This window comes from Papio anubis, chromosome 3 (assembly GCF_008728515.1).
Source record: "Papio anubis isolate 15944 chromosome 3, Panubis1.0, whole genome shotgun sequence".
NCBI classification, from domain to species: Eukaryota; Metazoa; Chordata; class Mammalia; order Primates; family Cercopithecidae; genus Papio; species Papio anubis.
Window position 1 is genome coordinate 83,829,061 of NC_044978.1, and position 16,661 is coordinate 83,845,721.

Here is a 16,661-nt window from a genome sequence, read left to right on the forward strand (position 1 = left end):
CGAAGCAGGTGGATCACCTGAGGTCGGGAGTTCAAGACCAGCCTGACCAACATGGAGAAACCCCCTCTCTACTAAAAATACAAAAAAATTAGCTGGGCGTGGTGGTGCATGTCTAAAATCCCAGCTACTCGGCAGGCTGAGGCAGGAGAATCTCTTGAACCCGGCAGGTGGAGGTTGCAGTGAGCCAAGATCATGCCATTGCACTCCAGCCTGGGCAACAAGAGTGAAAACCTCTGTCTCAAAAAAAAAAAAAAAAAAAAAAGAAAAGGAAAAAAATGTTTTGAATACTTTGAGAAAATTATAATTTTGTGGGTACAGATGAATCAGTCCTCCTTCAGGAATGTGTGAATAGGAGAACAAATCAGAATAGTACCTATTGGCGGGGTGGGGGGACTTCAACTAAAAGACAAAAATAAACATGTTACTTAATAGTAGAAGAACACATTTTCAGAAATGATTTGCTTACTGTTCTAGAAATAAATCTTAGACCTCATGTGCCTTATCGTGACAAAGACAGTTTTCTTAGGTATTCATTGAAACAACAGATAAATGATTAACTTGTAAAACAGGCTAAAATTGAGAAGTTAAGGAAACTATTTTTAGGTGACGTAATTCCACAACAGAATATAAAGAAGTATTACAAGAAGTAAAAAACAGAATACTGCGAATAATAAAGCTAGTCAAGTGGAGAATAGGTTGAAGAGATTTTTATTTCTTTCTTTTTCTAAATAACTCTTTGTTCAAAGAAAGCAAAGCTTTGAAATAAGGAATTTCTGAAAATAATTGTTAATATGTAAACACCTCTCAAAATGCATTGGCTATAGCTACAGTATAACTAGAGTCTTAAAACTCTTTTGTTGACAAAACAAAACAAAATAAAAATAATTAAAGTATTCCAACTCACTAATGTAGGAAAACAAAGCAAATTTAAGAAAAGAAAGGAAAAGTAATTTTTTGAAATAAGAGAATTAATAACAAAAATATATATAGTAGGCTTAATAAATCTAAGAGTAGGTTCCTTGGAAAATAATCTAGTAAACAGCAAAACTAAGGCAATTTAAAAAAAAATACATAAACTAACTTAGTGTACACAGAGATGCTGTACCTACAGATACAGAGAATATTTACAGAGTCATGTATTTTAAACCAATAAATCAGAAAACCTAGAGTGAATGGTGTTCCAGGGAAATATATACTGCGAAAGTCATCTCAAGAGGAGACATAGAGCCTAAATAAACATATACCTATGGAAAATATTCTTTAAACTTTTCAAATTATCCTGCAATTACACCCAGAGCTCACTGTTCCCACAGATATTCTTTTCAATTTTCCAAGAAACCTAACTCTTAATGTCATTTAAATTTTATAAAGCAAAGAAAAAGAAGGGAAAACTAACAGTTTTCTCCATTGGTAAATTATTCTGAGTAGTTGAGAATACTTTTTTCTATCAACTGTAGGCCTGATATTACATGATATCTAATATTTTTAGGCAATAGTAGCTCATTATTCATTTAAATATCTATTAAGTACCTGGTATGCACTAATGATTCAAGATTCTTGTCCCTGAGGAAGAGAGATGCTTAAAACATTTTAAGAAAACAATGTAATTAGTTTTCTAATATATATATAATTTTTTATATATATATATTTTTTCTTCTTTGTTTTTTTTTTTTTTTTCTTGAGACAGAGTCTCTCTCTGTCACCCAGGCTGGAATGCAGTGATGTGACCTCAACTCACTGCAACCTCTGCCTCCCAGGTTCAACAGATTCTCCTGCCTCAGCCTCCTGAGTAGCTGGGATTACAGGCACCTGCCACCACACCTGGCTAATTTTTGTATTTTTAGTAGAGAGGGTTTTGCCATATTGGCTAGGCTGGTCTCAAACTCCTGACCTCAGGTGATCTTCCCACCTTGGCCTCCCAAAGTGCTGCGATTACAGGCATGAGTCACTACACCCGGCCAGTTTTCTAATAGATTATATATAACTATATTTTTAATGTTTAGAAGCATTAAAAAACAGGGGTGGGAGGAGACTAGATTTGCCTCAAAGAGTTTGGAATGACTTCACAGAGGCTGTATATTTCTTATTATAATTAAAGAAAAATTATTTAAATATTTCCCAAGACATTTCCTCAAGGTTGTTAATAACGGGCCTGATTTGTCTTGATATTACCTACTGTATGGCAGCATCAGTGCTATGTTAAGAGTTTACGTAGATATGTTTCCCAAAGCCAGGCACTCCCTTCTGTGTAATGTAATGTATTGGTATACAAAACATAATGTATTGTATACAAAGACCTTTCTCTGACACAAAGCACATTCAATTCCCAACCGATTACAGTATTGTTTATGATATTTTTAAAAAAGAAAATATGACTTTTTTCTCCCAGAAAATACACAGCTTAAAACCCTCTCCTACTACCACTTCCTTTTCCAACTTTTGGTGCTTTGTTTATTCTAATGTAATTATATAGGCCAAATATGAATCCACATGGTCAATGTAGGAATGGAAGTAGCTCTTAGTAAAGCATAATCATATGGTGCTTTTTTACTTGTCTCTCAAATCTTATGTAAAAATGTTTTAAAGGAACCAATCTGAAATTGATAGCCCTTTCCCAACTCTCTTAGTCACTAATTAAATGATAATCATTATTCATCCAGCATACATTTATTAATTACCTACCATGTGCCAAGTACAGTGTTTGGAATCAAAATAAGAATAAGAGACAAGTCCAAGTACTCCAGTCTTTCCAGTGACATTTCTTAAGACATTTAAAAACATTTGGTCAGGTATCCAATTATATTTGATACCTTATTTACTCATACTCTGCCCTGTTCCAGGAAATGTTTACATTTTCTGTTTTTATTTTGCCTGCTATATAGTTAACTGCCATTTCATGTTTCCACAATGAAATCTTTATAACATAGTGCATCCACTACTTTTTTGACAGCAATTCCATTACAAAACTATGGAAAGAGTAGTACTTTCTTTTCATTAAATTATAAATAATGAACAAAAGGCAGGCTTGATATGAAAAGTAGGCATATGCTGCAGAATGAGGGCTCACTGTGGCCACTGAAGTTATGATGTTACTAAAAATAATAAGCATCATTTAAAATAGGTCAAAAATCGACTGCCTTTAAGGAAAACAGAATTTCAGAGGAGGAAAATAATCACCAATGTATTCAAGAGCAATGAGTAATTTAAAACTGTTTCCTGTATTTGTTCAATAAAAATGTAATAAGTTACGGAAAAAGATTAAAAAATAAAATTGTGATTTACAGATTTTTTTAGGGTAGTACGTAGTAGTGGGAAGCGACCTAGGATTTAGAGGACCTGAAGGGTGAACCTAGCCTCTAGAAATTCACTGCTTCACTTTAGAGCAGTCATCTCATCTCTCAGAGGCTCAGGCTTTTCAAAGGTGAGGGTTAGAAAAAAACAGAACTAATTTGACATTCACATTATTTTCAGCATCAGTTATTCATTAAGATAAATATATGTTATTTATCCACAGTTTTTGTAAGGCTTCCATAATAAGTTAAAGTATATTTAAGTATATTTGTAACTCAGGGAACTAGTTAATTGGATATATATCTGTGTTCATAATATATCAAGGATTAGGAAGAAGGTGAGGACGGGTCTTACCTCTAAAAATACGCAGAAATTTCCAAGTGCATGAAAACCTGGAGGACAGAAGTTGGTAATCTAAAGATTCTGGATAGGCCAGGTGTGGCAGCTCATTCCCATAATTCCAGCACTTTGGGAGGCCGAGGCAGGTGGATCGCTTGAGGCCAGGAGTTTGTGAACAGCCTGGGCAACATGGCAAAACCCCATCTCTACAAAAAATACAAAAAATTAGCCAGGGATGATGGCATGCACCTGTGGTCTCAGCTACGCTGGAAGCTGAGGTGGGAGGATCACCTGAGCCCAGGAAGTTGAGGCTGCAGTGAGCCTCAATCAAGCCACTGTACTGCAGCCTGGCCAACAGGAGTGAAACCCTGTCTTAAAAAAAAAAAAAAGTCCTGGATGAAGATGTTCCACTAATGATACCATTTTAACTATATTGGCAATTGAATTCTAGCCTCAACTTAGTAACCTTCTATTACTTTATACTTTGCTTAGTACAATCTATAATTAGCAGTCCTTAAAACCCCTCAGTAATGTTAAGTTTAAAAAAACACAACTCTAACAAATAAGCAATACTTCCACTTATGGAACTGTTTGATTTAAATGTTAGCAACTGATAATTTTATTTATTAAAAGCTACAGTAATTGAGCACTGAAATGGGAACAAAAACAAGCATAGCACAAATGCACCCCCTATTTACAGTCTTTTAAATCTTTTGTTTTGTCTCACATCGACTGTATTATTTACTATCATACATGAAAATAAAGTTATACTTTCCTTAAACTTTTTAGGAAACATCTTGCATTAGAGCAACTAAAATATATAAGCATGAACCACTCCAATAGAAAACAATTCCTAAATTATACATCTGGTGGGGGAAGTCATGCCATTTTTGAAGAAGAGGTAATTTTGTTTAATAGGTTAACTTATCCAGCTTTAAAAAATGTATCAAATATAATATTTCTAAATTGAACTCTTGATTTAAAAGTATTTAAATGATTCAGACATATAATTAAAGGGAATTCTCAGTCCTCAAGGGGTTGAAGGATTCAACAACATGGATTTCAATTGTGGTATTATCAAAAAGATGTAATAATCTCAAGAATATAAACTTAAAACTTAAATATAGAACAAGACATAAGCGCTCCAGTGAAGTCAATCTTTTTTTCTCATTTTGAATAAAAGTATGACCTGGGGCTGGACGTGGTGGCTCATGCCTGCAATCCCATCACTTTGGGAGGCCAAGGTGGGCAGATCACGAGATCAAGAGATAGAGACCACCCTGGACAACATGGTGAAACCTGGTCTCTACTAAAAACACAAAAATTAGCTGGGAGTGGTGGTGCATGCCTGTAGTCCCAGCTACTCAGGAGGCTGAGGCAGGAGAATTGCTTGAACCCGGGAGGCGGAGGTTGCAGTGACGCAAGATTGCACCACTGTACTCCAGACAGGTGACAGCGTGAGACTCCATCTCCAAAAACAAACACACCAACAAACAAAAAGACCTGGGAGTTAAAATTAAACATGCTCATATCAGACTCAGTTCATAGCAAAAATTCATAAATCGGATCTAATTAAACTAAAGGGATTCTTCACAGCAGAATAAACTATCAACAGAGAAAACAGACAACCTACAGAATGGGAGAAAAAAATTTGCAATTTATGCATCTGACAAAAGTTTAGTATCCAGCATCTATAAGGATCTTAAATTTACAGGAAAAAAACCCAAACATTCCCATGAAAAAGTGGGCAAAGGACATGAACAGGCACTTTACAAAAGAAGACATACATGCAGCCAACAAACATGTGAAATAAAGCTCAACATCACTGATCTTTAAAGAAATGCAAATCAAAACCACAATGACATACCATCTCACACCAGTCAGGATGGCTATTATTAAAAAGTGAAAAAATAGCAGATGTTAGTGAGGTTGTGGAGAAAAAGGAACACTTATATGCTGTTGGTGGGAATGTAAATTAGTTCAACCATTGTGGAAGACAGTGTAGTGATTCCTCAAAGACCTCGAGACAGAAATACTATTCAACCAGCAACCCCATTACTGGGTATATAGCAAAGGAAAAAAAATGGTTCTATTATAAAGACACATGTACACATATGTTCACTGCAGCACTATTCACAATAGCAAAGACATGGAATCAACCTAAATGCCCATCAATAATAGACTGGATTAAAAAAAAAAAAAAAAAAAAACTGTTATATATACACCATGGAACACCATGCAGCCATATAAGAGAATGAGATCATGTTTTTGCAGGGACATGGATGGAGCTGGAGGCCATTATCCATAGCAAACTAACACAGGAACAGAAAACCAAATACTGCATGTTCTCACTTATAAGTGGGAGTTAAATGACGAGAACACATGGACACAGAGAGGAGAACAAGACACACTGAGGCCTATCGGAGGGTGGAGGGTGGGAGGAGGGAGAGGATCAGGAAAAATCACTAATGGGTACTAGGCTTAATACCTGGGTGATGAAATAACCTGTACAACAAACTCCCATGACCCAGGGTTGCCTATGCAACAAACCTGTACATGTACTCCTGAACTTAAGGGAAAAAAAGTTAAAAAGAAATAAGCCACTCGATGGTATGGAAAAAGATTTCCATAAATTTCCTTAGACTTAAAGGAGGAACTTGAAGTTACAAGATGTAAATTAATAAATTATAAGTTAAAATCTCCAACATTTATTTAGAAAATCACAGTCACAAAGTGAAGGATAGAAGAGACTCATTTATCAGCTCCCTGCCTGAAAAAAAGACAAAAACTTTTGCGGACTGTAACTTCAATGTGATTAAATCGCATGCTCTTACTATCAAAAAAGCAAGTGTGCTTTGGGACTGTATTAATAGATGTGCAGTATCCAGGCAATTAGAAGAGAGCTCTATAAGGATATGATAGTGTTTAAGATACCAAACACCAAACTGTAATATTTAAGGGACCAATAAGTTATAAATGAATCTAAAATTCTTTAATAAAGAGCAGAATACCTAGAGTGACAGATTCTTGCTCAACTTGCTCTCAAACTTCTCTTTCTACAGTAAAATATTTATGTTCATCAATACTATTGGAATTAGAACACTAAACATATCCATAAAGTCTCCAAATAGCTAAAACTCTCTGTGCAACTCTCAACGGCAACACATTTAATTTTGGTAGGATACTTTAGGGGGGGGGAAAAAAGTAAATATCAAATGTTCTACAAGTGTTAATTATAATTAAGTACCTCTGAGGTTCAAGCTCTAACATAGTATAACTGTCCAAATAAGATGATCATGTTTTGACACTTGAAGTTCCAACTACTCGACTCCCACACTGATGTACCAAATCAGTGAGTTCCCAATTATTACCACAAGTATCCAGTTAGGTGCTAGACTAGTCCTCTTAGGAATGCAGTAAAGAAGGTTCCTGCATGGTATGGAAAGGGAATGTTCATTTTTTCAGGCTAGAATGCATATTTTTTTCCAGATGATAATAATAGCAATTTTGTAAACATTTTTATTCTCATAAATTTAGAAAATATTCTCGTGCCCTTATTTTCTGGCTACTGCTTCCTTCTCCATAACTTCCTTCTGTCTCCTTTAACTGGTCTCAAACATTTGATGTTAGCATTTTAGAACATATTTTAGTTTCTGACTTAGGTTAATTAAGAGAAACATCTTCCATATCATTATTAAAAGCTCAGTTTTATATATTTTGATATTATTTTCCTTTTCATAGGACAATGGCACCTTCATTAAATCAAAAAGCATTTATTAATATATTTATTTTCTTTTTGAGACAGAGTTTCACTCTTGTTGCCCAAGCTGGAGTGCAATGACACAATCTTGGCTCACTGCAACCTCCACCTACTGAGTTCAAGCGATTCTCCTGCCTCAGCCTTCCGAGTAGATGGGATTACAGGCATGCGCCACCACCCCCGGCTAATTTTGTATTTTTAGTAGAGACAGGGTTTCACCATATTGGTCAGGCTGGTCTCAAACTCCTGACGTTAGGTGATCCACCTACCTTGGCCTCCCAAACTGCTGGGATTACAGGCATGAGCCACCGCGCCTGGCCCAAAAAAACATTTATTAAATACTTACTATGTAGGAATTCAGAGATGCTTTTCCATCTTGCTACTCTAGGAAGACGTACTAATAGAATAAACATCATAGTAATTCTAATTTTTCAAATGTCTAAAATGTGACTCACTTTCAACAAGTAAAGCTTTTGGAAAAACAGAAAGGGACAATTAAAATATGAATTAAAAAACAATGAAAACTACTCTTCCTTGCCTTAAAGTCTGAAAGTGAGTAAAGGGAAAAACTTTTCAGAGGCCATCTGGTTTTACATTTCATTAATGAATATATGATTTCATTTTGTTCTAAATTAAATACACTTGAAATGCCTAAATACTCAATTCTAAATTTGATATGGGAAGTGTATTTACTTTCGTCTATAGCTATGGATATTAAGAATCACTTTTTACTCTTTGGGTCAGGGAACCTAAAGCTTAGAGGTCTTTCCTAAAATGCTCTCTCAAGATCTACCATATTAGTTTGTCCCTGCAAGCCTGCACCCATTCTCAGCCACATCACAATGCACCTGGACAGCAATCTCCAACATATGGCCTCCTACAAGAGCCTACATTCTAAAGTCCACTGACCACTTTCTGCTTCCCTGACAGTGAAAAACAGAACACAACCAAAAACTGCTCGATAAGATAATCTATAATCAATTAAACCTCATAATTTTCAAAATATTTTCTGTATTCATGTATTTCTCACTAAGCTCTTGTGCATGTTTAGTCACCAAAAATTATCACCCAATAGACATCAAATATCATTCACAACAGCTCTCAAATTTCTCTTTCTACAATGAAACATTTATGTTCATCAATACTATTAGAATTAGAACACTAAACATATCCCTAAAGTCTCCAAATAGCTAAAACCTCACAAATCTCAACTGCAACACATTTAATTTTGATAGGATACTTCAGGGAAAAAAACATAGGTATCAAATGTTCCACAAGTGTTACTTACAATTAAGTATCTCTGAGGTTCAAGCTCTGATATAATGTAACTTTGCAAATGAGATTATCATGTTTTGACACTTGAAGTTCCAACTACTCAACTCCCACACCTCTTCCCTCCACTTAATGGGCAAGTGCTGTATCTATTTTAACAAGTAGGAAGAAGCTGCCAGTAGGAGGAGAGGGAAAATAAAACATGAAAAAGATCACAAAGTCAACCTGTTCTTTTAAATTGTATGATTGAATGCCTACTATGTAACCAGATACTGTATAAAATATTAGGAATAAGAAGACAAGATGCAGCCTTTGTCCTAGGAATTTCAGAATCTAAAGAGGAGACAAGCACAAACAAATGATTACAGTACGTGAGATGTCTGAGGAACAACAGTGCCACAACAAATATGAAGCTTCCCTTACGAGAAATCTGAGCTGTGTCATTAAGAGAAAAGGGCAGTTCATGAGAAGAGGAACAGTGGTACAAAGGCTCAGATGTGTAAAATATGATGTCATAGTAAAGATTTACAAATCTGAAGGAACACTATAATAAGGAGGAATTTGAAGATGAGAATTTGACCAGGAGCCAGATCAGGAATATCAAGCATAGAGTTTGATCTACTTTCTGTAGGCTGATGGTTTTCTGTACTGAGTTCTTCAGATTCCTGGGTTCACAGAGCTATTCAGGGCCACTCTGAAGAGGGGTAAGTAGGTGTCCCCAAGAATTCTACATCACATCTATCTTTGCATTAAACAGATAAACTCCATTTTAATTGCAAACTTCAAGTGGCGAGGTGGGGAGGGGGAAGCTTCCACTCCTTTAATAAAGTTTGAAATAGGTATCCATAAAAGAAGGGATATTAAGAAGGGGTGTAGATGGTCAGATTTGCACTTAAGAATGAACATACAGGTACTTTAAACTGATCATCAGAAAAAAAAAAAAAAGAACAGAGGCAGAGGGAACAATCAGGAAATAATTTTTGGAAGTGGTGAGATGACTCCGAAGAGTGAAAAGAATGGGCATGTCTAAACTGGGTTTTTGGGTAAAAGTGGAAAAAAAATGGTAGAAGTTCTTGGTCGACAAGCTGAATGCTCTCAATGCAACAGGAAGCAAGCTGGTGAGCAGCAGTTAAGGAAGGGTATTGTGTGTGAGTGTGCACAAGTATGTGCACGTGTGCAAGTGGGGGTAGGAGTCAAGATCTTGAGAAGATGGTCCAAGTATTTTAAGAAAAGTCCCCATGACTCCAACCAAGATTCAAGGACTATACATGTCCTTGGTTGAGATTTACAAAATTGCTACACACATAGACAACATTACAGTCAGCCCCGCATGGGTATTCATGGATTCCAGCATCTATGGATTCAGTCAATCACAGATCAAAATACTCAGAAAACAAAATGGATTGTTGTGTTTGTACTGAACATGTACAGATTAATTTTCTTGTCAGTATTTCCTAAACAATACGGTATAATAAGTACTTACATAGCATTCACATTGTAGTAATATAAATAATCAAGAGATGATTCAAAGTATATGGGAGGGTATATGTAAATTACGTGCAAACACTGCACTATTTTATATAAGAGACTTGAGGATCCACAGATTTTGATATCCATGGGGGGTCCTGGAACCAATCTCCCATAGATACTGAAGGACAACTGTAATTATATGATCATAGATTCTTCTAGAGCATCATTACTTGTTTTTCTAGTCTTTTCAATATTAAATGAGCTAAGAAAATCCATACTATTTTCACATTTTGAGAAAAATGTCTGGTCAGATTAGCATCTGTAAAGATGAATAAATGTTTTTAGTGCCTGTATTTACATTACAATTTTCTTTCAGAATACAAGCTGTTTTCACCAAGACTCTTCCATTTCTGCTTAAAAGATCCTGAGATCAATAGAGGCACCTGATATTTCACCTTTTGATGAGGAAACTGAAACACAAGAATAGTGAAAATGACTTTCATAAGGTGCAATCTATTTTAGTATGCTTTACGTGTTCTAAAATCAAAAGACACATCATATGTGGATATGCATCAAATGCAAAAAATGCTATACAGCTATTTGTGAATTTAGGGATTGCCAAGGTTGTCAGATAAATGCCACAAGAATGTCAACAGTCTTGTTTAATTCAGTCTCCTGGGACACAGAGACTACTGATATAACTCTGGGCTTAAAATATATGCAAGACACCATATATAAGAGTGATTTTGCTTCCCATAGTTGAGTTATGACTTGCATCATACCATGTGGCATGTGTAATGGAGAGAGTAAAGAAGTGTATAAAGAATTGTAAAGCTACTGTAAATATATGTCTGCTCACTTGCTAGATAATTATATTTTATTAGAATAAAAAACAACTGATGAGTAGTAGAAAAATTGAAGAGTACGGTTTGAAGAGCACTGTATTAGATGATCTTTAAGGCCTATTTTTTCTTTTACAATCCCGTGACTCAAAGAATAAACTGCTCAGGCTTGTTAGAACAATGACTATGGATTTTAGTTCATAAGAATGACCTGTAAGGAAGTAACAATGAAGTCTTAAAGTCTAAGTATTGACCTAAATTTGAGGAGAAATCAGGAGCCAGATCAGGAAAATCAAGCAAAGAGTGTGATTTATTTCCCGTAGGGTGATGGTTTTTTGGGCCAATAAGAAAAACCATTTTTCTTCTGAAAGATAAACAGAAAAATAGTACATTAGAAATGCTATTCCTCCTTAAACTACTGAAGAGATAAAAAGATAACATTATAAATCAGGAAACTTCAACAATGACTACAGGTGGGAGAAAGCGATTAATTAAATCAAGAAGACTCAAGCTTCTATACAAGTTAGATCTGTTTCATGAGAAAGGATAAAATGTGTCTATGTTAATTAGAAAAACGGCTACAAGAGAGCTCGCTAACAGGCAAGTCAAGCCTTCTAATCCTATTCTCCACAAGCAAGCTGGCAAAATACAAATCATGAATACTTTTTATAGACAGCAGGAGGAGAGTCTCAATATGAAGACCTGGGCTACACTAAGTTATGTAATAGCTAGAGGCATGGCTATAAAGTCATGTAACATCTCTGGGTATCCTTTTTCTTTCCACAAAATGAACTAATTGGATTAGCTGATGTCTAATGGTTCCCAATCAATAATGTTTTGATTCTCTGTCTCTCCAACTTGTTATAAAAATATAAAATTTGGATAGCAAACAATTTTTGTACTATGTTAGTATTACATGGATTTAATGCATAGTAAAAACAGCTCTTAGAAACTTAATTCAGCCTATATGACAAATATCAAATGAACTTTAGTTGCCTTAAGAATATCTGCATCTGATTGTCTTAACTGACTCACGCTGAATTCAAACTCATATGTCCCGACTTCCCTATTTCTTTTAATACCACCACGTAATCAATCATTTTGAAAATTTTAAAGAAATCTTTGACTCCTCTTTTTCATCTCTTATGTGCAGTCAGCAAATAAATCCTCATGATTTTTCCTTAAAATATATAAAATCTATCTTCCCTTCTCTCTTATCCAAATCCATTTTCAATTTATCTCCTAAATTACTGCAACTACTGCCTCCATTTCCTTATTTGTTTAAATTTGTAAAAATAATGATATTGCTAAATACAAGAATTCACCTTTGTACTCATCTGCTCTAACTGTTCCTCAATATTTTCAGGATAGCATGCAATAATCTTTAGCTTGACTTTAGGATTTTACAAAATTTGGCCTTACCCTGCTCTTCCATCTTCTCTCTATTTGCCCACATGAACTCTATACAATGTCACTTTTTTCCTGCTTCCCACTTGCCCTGTGCCTGGCCCATTCCTGCCCAAAAAGCCAACATTCTCAGTTCACTCCATTTCATGCTGTTTCCCCTCCACTTCTCTCCACTGCGATGTCATTCTTTGTTATCAATCCCAATTCTTCCTATCCTTCAGGATGCAGGCCATGCCCGGTCACCTTCCTTTGTGAAGCCTCCTCTCTTATAGTCCAGATGGACCTTGCTATTCAACTTCCAAAGTTCTTGTCCATATCACTTACTTAAGTGTATTTACTTACTGATGTATAAAATGCCGTGATTCTTTTTAAATCACTCTGCATGAAACCTTTTACTACTCCAGGTCTTTCTGGCTCTTCTCCACTACCTGCAATTCCTTCAGATAACTTGATGGTTTCTATACCTTTATCAGATTTTTATTTAAGATATAATCTTCTCTTGAAGCTGCCTTACTTGACTACTATATCTTCAATTACTACCTAACCCTGCACTCAATTTCCTTTTTCTCTTTTATATTTTTATACTTAGCACTTCCTGGTATTTAGTATATTACACATTTTATTCTGTATGTGTCTGTCTCTTACTCTAATAGATTCTAAGCTCAACAAGGGAAGAGATTTTTGTCTCTTTTGCTCATTAATGCCACTCTAGTTCCTAGAAGAGTGCCTGGTATTTGGCAGGTGCTCAAGAAATATTTTTGAATGAATTCATATTTTAAAAACTAAAAGCAACATTAATAAAAGTGGTTGATAACAAAACAAATACTAATATACAATTAAGAACTTACTATATGTTGGGCAATGTACAGGTAATGCATAAAATAATCCTGTTATTATCTATTATTACCTACTTTCTTCTTTGCCATATAAAGCAGGGCTTACAAAGGTTAAATAATTTTCCCAAGAACACATTCTTAATAAATGTACGAAAAATAAACTCTAGGCTTATTTGCTATTGAAAATATGTCAAAGGCTGAGCTTATCCAACTGTAAAAAACTAAATGCAAAACAAGATTTTTGAGGAGATATGAGGGAAGAACTCCTCAGACAGCTACCTGTAAAACTTTTTCCCCCAGTGGCTAATACTTTAATTTGTTGTCCTCTTTTTTGTGTAAGTTATCTTATAATGTTCCATAAACTTCTGCACTTTATTCCTTACCCAGGCTTAACGTTCAAGAAGAGAAAATCTTCTGACTAATGTTATGACTTCATTAAGGAGTAAAAATTCCATCTTAAAAATGAGTTCTCAGTTCTCATGTAAAAGACAAGAGCAGAATGAGTAGTCACAGTTCTCACAGAGTGAGGTAAAGCAATCATCAAGGGAGGAGGGGGAAAGTAAAGAATGCTTTATTCATAATTACCTAACATTTTCCAGCATGAGAGGGGAAAGAGGAAGTCTATTTTCAGTGACAATGATTACTCTAAAAATATTAACATGCAAGGGGAAAATTTTCATTCTGAGAGTTACTACTATACTGAGTTCTCTTTCCCTCACAGAGTGACTTAAAATTCCCAGGGTAGAGAGGTAATCTAGACAGATGCGCTTGCCCTGTGTCTTGAAAATGGCAACATCCAGGAATCATGGGAGTTTAACTGAGGACACCCTGGAAAGAATTTCTCAGCACCAGGACAGTCTCTAAGAAATATCAAGTGGCAGAGTGGATACTTATATCCTCAGGTGTCTGCAGTAAGGCAGAGATTAGAGCTATAAAGGCTTATTAGAATATTTGTTATGCTGAATGCATAAACAAGATGTAGTGAAACTGAAGCTCAATTACCTACTAAAAGGGTTATAGACCAAAAAAAAAAAAAAAAAAAAAAAAGCCTAATTCTTCCTTTTTTCTACCTAATCCAGATTCTTTCCTGCAATGTCTCTATAATTTTAACTGGCTTATGTAGCACAGGCAAAATTATATATTGTACAATTCAGTCTCATCTTCATTTTAAACATTTTAGACAAAAATATATTAGCTCCCTACTTCTACACATGCATATATGAGAAAATGGTCTGGCAACCCTTAGGTTGGGACACTCAGCAGGTCATGGCATTCAGAGCTAATTGATTTTTATTAAGATAATTATAAGAACATGATTTTAAAAAGTATTTTGTGTCTCCCTCTTTCTTTTGTATTTTCAGAAAATCATATGAACTGGACCTGGGGACATGCACCTGTAATCCCAGCTCCTTAAGAGGCTAAGGCAGGTTGACGGCTTGAACCCAGGAGTTTGAGAGCTGCCTGAGCAACATAGCCAGACTCTGTCTCTATCTATTAAAAACAAACCATATGTAAAATCACATAGTTGTTCCTGAGATCTGCCATTCCATAATTTAGTTCTCTGCTAGTTCTATGGCACCCAATTGTCACATGACTGACTAGCCAGATGCAGGAGGTACTCACTTGTCAGGTCAGCAAGTAACCACAAACACTATTTATTTGGTCCTTAACAAGATTGAGACAAAGTGGTTACAAGTGAATCAAAATGGAGGAGATAAATACTGTAACAACTGGTTATAGATATCACATTTTCTCATGTTTATAGTTCTATCTGAATAATCCTTACCTCTTTTTAAAAACTCCATAGACATTGAGAATTGATAAAAATCTATCTCCAGAAAAATACAGCTATACATAAGTCAGCACATCACTTTAGCAAATTCACAAATCTTAACAATCTAATCCATGTGTCATAAGCATAGACAACAAAGAAAATATTTGAGAGGGTGTAGGGTGACTTGGAGTTGAAGTTTGGGAGAGAGATTAACCATTAAATTAGGAATAAATTTATACTTGACAAACAAGCGTCAACTGTCTCCACTGTCTTACCAGCAGCTCAGTCCCTTACTGCTCTTCCTGGATCATGTCCTGTTGGCTGCTGCTGAGCCCATCTCCTGCATCCAAGCGTCGTAACTCAACAGGAGCAAAGGCAAGTAAACAATCTTGAGAGGGTGTGCTGCTGAATGTTTGCCAGCCTAGAGAAGACAGAGTTTGAACATTTTTAAGTTAGCAAAAAGGAACAGGGTATATACACCTGATATAAAGAGTTTTAAAGGTTTTAGATACCTATAATTGGATATTTCCATTACACAGTGGCTGTTAAAAAACTTAGAGGATCTTTCTCAAAGCAATGACACTCTTAAATGTACCATAATAAAATTCTAATATTTGTAGAGCATTTGAAATGCCCAAAGCATCTTTAGTCTTCACATCTTCACCGCAATAATCAATGAAGCTTAAGGCCAGTGGCTTATATTACTTCATCTGTTGAATACAGTGGTTCACAGTGTGGCTTACAAGAGTATCACCTAGGTACGAAGCTGAGGATTTTGCTGAGATTCTGACTTGAGCTAAGAGGAAACTTTTTTCTCCAGGTGACTTTAAGATGAAGTCAGGATTGAGAATCATTAAGTCCCTGTACTTCATAAGATGTGGCACTAACTAAACTCATAAATAGCAAGTATTCATTCAGTATATGCCATGTCAAGGTAATATGCTAAGTGCAATGGAAAAGGTAAAACATTATAACATGTGGTCTCTGTGCTCAAGGGCTTTAATTTAGCTGGAGAGACTGGACATATACTTTAAAAGGACCACCCAATAAGATACCTCCTTTAAAAACATAACCCAAGTAAGACTTAATTGGCAAAGATGTAGTAAAAATATTGGGTGCTACAAATAAGTGGAAATGACTATGCACTGAAACAAGGGAGTAGGTTAAAAACATAAGAGAAGTTCACTGAGTTCCAAGGGCAGTGAGAAAAGAGGAACAGGGAGAAAGCATTGTTTTGAGGCAAAGATACAGCTGCAGCAAACTGGAGGAGATTAAAAAGCTCTCTCTGACTGCAGAGTGTCTACAAAGACGCATAAGAAGAATTTGGAAAGACCGATTTGAAACAGAATCTAAAGAGTTTTGATAAAATGGCTAAAGGAGTTGGTCCATTTTCCTGAATATATGGAAACAGTATTGGAATATCCTGAAATAGTATCTGGAATAGTATTGGAAGCTGTTGAAGCTCAGGTTCCAGCGGTTCTTGGTAAATGCTAGACACTATTCTAGATGCACTACATGTGTTACCTCATTTACCACTCAAAAAATTCTGGTGAGATCATTATCATCATTATCATCATCATCATCATTATTACTCCCATTTTACAGAGTAAGAAGGGAGGTCTCTTAATTTTTTCTCAAAGTCACATGCCTAGAAATAGTAAGCTGAGACT

At 35.5% G+C, this 16,661-nt stretch overlaps 1 protein-coding gene across 5 annotated transcripts in view; it reads right to left on the reverse strand.

Moving 5' to 3' along the window:
• Positions 1–16,661, reverse strand: part of TET2 (tet methylcytosine dioxygenase 2) — a 131,775-nt gene that overhangs the window by 72,316 nt on the left and 42,798 nt on the right. For 4 of the 5 annotated variants that reach the window (XM_021938680.2, XM_021938684.2, XM_021938681.2 and 1 more), the window contains one exon: positions 15,267–15,412. The exons of the other annotated variant lie outside the window; for it this stretch is intronic. The gene's annotated coding sequence lies outside the window, so the exon portion shown is untranslated. The remainder of the gene's footprint in view (positions 1–15,266; positions 15,413–16,661) is intronic. 5 annotated transcript variants of the gene reach the window in all.